Source organism: Dasypus novemcinctus, chromosome 3, assembly GCF_030445035.2.
Source record: "Dasypus novemcinctus isolate mDasNov1 chromosome 3, mDasNov1.1.hap2, whole genome shotgun sequence".
Taxonomy (NCBI): domain Eukaryota; kingdom Metazoa; phylum Chordata; class Mammalia; order Cingulata; family Dasypodidae; genus Dasypus; species Dasypus novemcinctus.
Window position 1 is genome coordinate 25217800 of NC_080675.1, and position 6364 is coordinate 25224163.

Sequence of the window (6364 nt, forward strand, 5' to 3'; positions counted from 1 at the left end):
GAGATCTGCTTATGGTGGCTGAAGGGCAAGGAGATATCCTGGAATGGCTGGAACATATGATAGGGGTAATGGGTCTTCTTCCAGAGATTTTTGTAGAATAATAGGTTTTTGAGATCTGGCCATTTGAATTACTAGCACCCTACTCTGACCCTTCCTTTCAATACAGAATCAAACCCAAGGGGGCAGGGTTAGGGTGATTTCTAACTAGGAATTGATGTAGGGAAACTGATCAGGGTGGCCAAAGCTCCCAGTGATTGCCTGCCAAACTGCATGAACCATGACCACCTCTAGGATTCCCTCTGAGTGCTAGTCAACATCAAACTTAGGACTCTCCAATTCACACAGAGTCCAGAGAGTTCTAGGAGACATACAGACACCATAGTCCCTGGAAAAGCCATTCTTGAAGTTTTTTAACATACAATCTAAGACTGAGTTTGGATTGGGATGATCCCATCCCTGAACCAGTGTCACAGGAAAAACAAAGGAGGGGAACCTCTCACAAGGCCATTCAGATGCCCACCTGTCAATGTCTTTCATGAGAACTTAGGCTCATCTTAGCTAAGAAGTCCATGTAGAGTCCAGATTAGCCATTATGCCATATGACGTAACCACAGAGTGCTGGTTGGGGCACACTCAGACTCTGTAGCACAGGCTGTTGAGCCACAAATTGGATCAGCAGAGGCAAGCCTCTGCGGTCCCTATTCATTCACTCAATCACTTAGAGGTTACACAGTCCCACTCAAGAGACTACACTATCCTGGAACCTCAAATCTCAAGATTTTGGGAGGTGGTCAGTCTCCCCTTCCATCTGGAGATGGGCCTGACTGGGACTCAATCCTCGGATCTTACCTTTCCAGCATGTTCTGATGTTGTTCAATCCACCTCTCCACCAAGTCAGGCTGGGATGGAGAACACAACCCACAGGGATCCTCTGAAGGAGACCCCATCAAAGGGACAAGTAGCACTACCTTGTTTGCATGGAGATCTCTCCCGGTCATGGCCACTGATTGCAAACCAGAAGTCAAAAGGCCCACTTGGCTGGGTTTCCTGGTCAGGCAACAAAATGTTGCAGCAAAGTCAGGAGTTCTGAGCAACAGAAAAACCCAAACAGCACTTGGAGCGACAGAGGAACAGATTTATTATGCAGGGGTTCAACGGAGAGTCAATCTCCAAATTCTAAGTCCATTTTTCAGTTTTCATGGGTTTATGTAGGATTTTATTTGGGACTGGCATGACTCTTGTTCATTGGCTAAGGCATTGCTAAGCAAAATTTTGCAAGCAGAGTTACAGAAGCAGAAGGCAGGTGCAAGGTTACGCTTTCAAGGGCTGATTTACGGAAGCACAGGGCAGGAGTGGTTCATTAGATTAGAAGCAGGGGGCAGGAGTGGTTTGTCTGATAGTCTCCTACAATGCTATGTTCTCACAGGCAGATTTGCAGAAGTGGGGGGCAGGAGTGGCTCATTAGATATTTTTGCAAGGTTATGCTTTTTTATTTCTCAACAATAGGAGAAACTATATGTCAACACAAATAGACAAACTAGATGAAATGGACAAATTTCCCAAAACACAACAAACAACCTACATTGACTCTCCAGAAATTACAAGAACCCAACAAACAAGCCACATTTAAAGAGATAGAAACAGTCATCAAATATCTAAAAAAAAAAAAAGAAAAACCTAGGACCGGATAACATCACAGGTGAATTCTACCAAGTATTTTGAGAAGGATTAACACCAATCCTGTTTAAAGTCATCCAAAAAATTGAATGGAAAGGAAAATTACCGAACACATTTTATGAAGCCAATATCACCCTAATACTAAAGCCAGGTAAATATACTGCAAAAAAGAAAAAAAATTATAGACCAATCTCTCTGAAGAACATAGCTGCAAAAATTAAAAAAAAAAAAAACCTTGGAAATAAAATCCAACAGCAAATTAAAAGAATTATACACCAAGACAAGTGGGTTTTATTCCTGGTATGCAAGGGTGGTTCAGCATAAGAAAATCATTAATGTAATACAATACATTAAAATTTGAAGGGAAAAAAAACACCTGATTATCTCTATCAATACAGAAAAGGCATTTAATAAAATCCAGCATACTTTCTTGATAAAAACACTTTGAAAGATACAAATAGAAGGAAATTTCCTCAGTATGAAAAAGGGCATATATGAAAACTGCAGCCAACATCATACTCATTGGGGAAAGGCTAAAAATTTTCCCACTAAGATCAGGAACAAGTCAAGGATGTCCTCTGTGGCAGTTTGAGATTATTTATGAATCCTAAAAGAGAAAGTTTAGGTTTGTAAACTAATCTATTTCTCTGGGTGTGATGTCCTTTGATTGTATTAGATTCAACTGAGTTACCCTTGATTAAATGACCTATTAAGATTAGGACTTTTATTTGACCACATCAGTAAGACATGACTCAAGTTGAGTTCCTGCTCCCTTGGAGGGCATATATAAACATTCTGTTAAGAAGACACACGGAAGAGGAGAGAACTTGGTCATTTTGATCCTGCCTGCCATATGACATTAAGGAGAAAGTTCAAACAGCTAAAGTCCTAGAAGAGATATGAGTCATTTGCTTGATAGCTTACAGATGACCCCCAAAAAGCCTTAAGAAGAAGGGGAAGCTCAGGAAGGAGAGGTTGGGCAGAAATCACTGCCATCTTGCTTCAACATGAGGCTGCTAACTTTGGTGAGAAAGTACCTGTCATGGTACCTTGAGTTGGACTTTCCATGACCTTGGCACTGCAAGATTTTATTCTAAATAAAAACCCTTTTAAAAGCCAACAGATCTCTGGTACTTTGCATAAGCACCCCCTTGGCAGACTGATATACCCACTGTCACCAATGCTGTTCAACATTGTACTAGAAGTTCTAGCTAGAGCAATTAGATGAGAAAAAAAATAAAATAAAAGGCATTCAAAAAGGAAAAGAGGAAGTAAAGGTCTCACTATTTGTAGATGACATGATCCTATGCTTAGAAAATTCTGAAATGTCCAAGACAAAGTTACTTGAGTTAATAAATGCCTTCTGCAAAGTCATAGGATAAAAGAACAACACACAAAAATCAGTAATGTTTCTGTACACTATAACTGAACAATCTGAGGTAGAAATCAGGAAAAAAAATTCCATTTATGAAAGCAACAAAAAGACTCAAATACCTATGAATTACCTTAACCAAATATGTATGGGACCTATATTCAGAAAAGAACAAAACAATGCCAAAAAGACATCTAAGAAGACTTAAACAAATGGAAAGATTTCCATTGTTATAAATTGGAAGGTGAAATATCACGAGAATGTCAATTCTACCCAAAGCGATTTATAGGGTCAATGCAATACCAATAAAAATTCCAACAGTCTACTTCACAGAAATAGAAAAGGCCATCAACAACCTTATGTGTAAGGGAAAGTGTACCCAAATACCAAAATCATCCTGAAAAATGAAAAGTGATGTAGGAGGACTTTTACTCTCTGACCTTGAAAAATATTATAAAGCTGCAGTGGTCAAAACAGCATGGTATTGGCATAAAATTATAGCAATTGATCAGTGGAATAGAACTGAGAGTGCAGAAATAATCCCTAACCTCTATGACCAACTGGTTTTTGACAAATCTTCCAAGTCCATGTTACTGGGACAAAACAGTCTCTTCAACAAATGATGCTGGGAGAACTCAATATCCATAATCAAAAGAATGAAAGAGGACCCCTATCACATTCCCTATAAAAGAATCAACTCAAAATCAAAGACCTAAATATAAAAGCCAGAACTATAAAACTACTAAAAGAATATGTAGAGAAACATTATGATATTGTGGTAGGTGGTGGTTCCTTGGAACTTACACCCAAAGCATAGGCAACAAAAGAAAAAAAAATAAATGGGACCTCCTCAAAATTAAACACTTTTGCAACTCAAAGGACTTTGTAAAAAGGACTTTGTAAACAGGGTAAAATATTTGGAAATCACATATTCAACAAGGGTTTAATATCCATGATATGTAAAGAGATGCTACAATACAACTATAAGACAACTGGCACAATTAAAAATGGGCAAAAGACATGAATAGATATTTGTACAAAAAAGGAATAAAAATGGTATAAAAACACATGAAAAAATGTTCAATATCATTAGTGATTAGGGAAATGCAAATCAAAGCTAAAATGAGATATAAATTCATACCTATTAGAATGGCCACTATTAAAATGATAGACTACTAGAAGTGTTGGAGAGGATGTGGAGAAATAAGGAATGTAGAATGGCCCAGCCACTGTGGAGGACTGTTTGGTAGTTTCTAAGGAAGTTGAATATAGTTTTGCCATATAATCTGGCAATATCATTGCTAGGAATATACCTAGAAGAACTGAGAACAATGACACAAGAACAGACATCTGCACAATGATGTTCATAGCAGCGTTATTCACAATTGCCAAAAGATGGAAACAACTCAGGTGTCCATCAATGAATGAATGGATAAAAATACTGTGGTATATACATGTGATGGACTATTATGTAGCTTTAAGAAGAAATGAATTGATGAAACATATGACAGCATGCATGAACCTGGAGGACATTATGTTGTGTGGAGCAAGACAGACAAAAAAGGATAAATATTGTATGATTATGGTATTGAACTAAATATATAGTGTAAACTCAGAGAATTAATAACAGGGATATAAGTCAACAGAAAATACAATGAGGTTAGAGAATGAAAGGCTGAGGGTTAATCTATGCAGAATTGTTAAAAAGGTTGTTTGTTAATCCCTGGAAATGAGTAGAAAAGATAAAAGCACATCATAGTGTTTATAACTAGTAGTGCTATTACAGGGGTATGACAGTGATGGAAAGGGAAAGTCTAAGGTCGTGTATATTACTAGAAGGAAAACTAAAAATTGTAACAGGACTGTATAGCATAGTGAAATCTCATATGCAACATGAATATACATAATATTGCATATATAAGACTTTTTCTTTGAAATTGAACAATTGTATGGTTTTTGTTTTGTTTTGTTTTGTTTTTTATTTTCCCTGAAGGAGGTACACCATTCCTGGAGGTACTGCAATACCAGGTCGATACGTGGAGTAGACAGAGTAAGTTTCTATTCCATCTCCCAGCTTCAAAAATCCATTTAATATATTGTTCTTGCATAGAGGACATATCAGATATTAAACTGATAAGAACAGATACCACACTAGATCTTAGCCAAAAGACCAAGAAGCAATAAAATTGTATGTTAATGTTATAAGTTTTTAATATCAGGCAAAAAAAATACACATTATTCTAAGTGAAAGAAATCAGGCACAAATTACTACAATTTTATAATTCCATTTATATAACATGTAAATATAAATCAGTTTCTAAGGATGGAATTAGATTAGTGGTTATGTAGGCTTGGGGAAGTATAGATGGATTGAAAGATAACTGCTTAAGGGTATGGAGTTTTTCTCTTTGAAGTAATGAAATTATTCTACAATTTTTCTGGTGAAGAATGCACAACACTGTGATACTAAAAGTCATTGATTTTACACTTTAGTTGGAATGTATGGTACATGAATATATTTCAGCAAAACTGCTTAAAAATATAAACCAAGTATACAGGAGTTTAATAGATTTCAATTATGTAGTAGAGGCTACAAGAATATGTAAGCATAACAATATTTTAACAGTAAAAGTCAGAAAGTTGATATTGGTCAACATCAAATATTTAGCTGTAGAATATATTATATAATTTAGCATTTTTAAAAATTTGGAGATCTCTAATACTTTTCAGTAAGTATATTTGGTAGAATTCACAGTATCTAGAGGCAGTAGATAAAGAGATACCAATGGGAACTCAGAAGTTCTGCTTTCACAGAGATCTTGCTTTACATACTGTATTATATTTATTATAGTATTATTCAACATAACATTTTTCATATAAAATTATTTCATACATATTGACTAAACATACAATCAGAGTGAACTTTCAAGCATTAAAAGAGTTTTGGGGTAACCTAAACCCTTGCAGTGGGAACAAATAACATGAGCCACTGAGAAGTCACCATTCTTATACTGGGCTGAGGGAAACTCACTATATATAACTTGTTTCCCTACAGATGTTGTTCACCCCTCTCCTCTATGTAAATAATCAAAACCCAAAGTGATCAGAGATATGATTCCCACACGTGCTACTTTTGGTAAACTCACTCTTCTGGATATAGGTTGCATTGTTTCATAAATTTGACAACCTTAATATGTTGATGTTAAACAAAACAAAATGGTAGCTCTCACAGGGATGCAGGAATCCCTCATGTATAGTCAGAACTGGAATTAGAGTCTTAATTCATTCACCCTTGTACTCTATCTAATATAAGAA

General features: G+C 36.2%; 1 non-coding gene across 1 annotated transcript; it reads right to left on the bottom strand.

Annotated features, from left to right (window-relative positions):
* Window positions 1-5040: 5040 nt before the first annotated feature.
* On the bottom strand, window positions 5041-5231 carry LOC111763178 (U2 spliceosomal RNA). Its single transcript, XR_002796094.1, has one exon. It is a non-coding gene; the product is annotated as a U2 spliceosomal RNA (small nuclear RNA).
* Between the last annotated feature and the right edge of the window lie 1133 nt (window positions 5232-6364).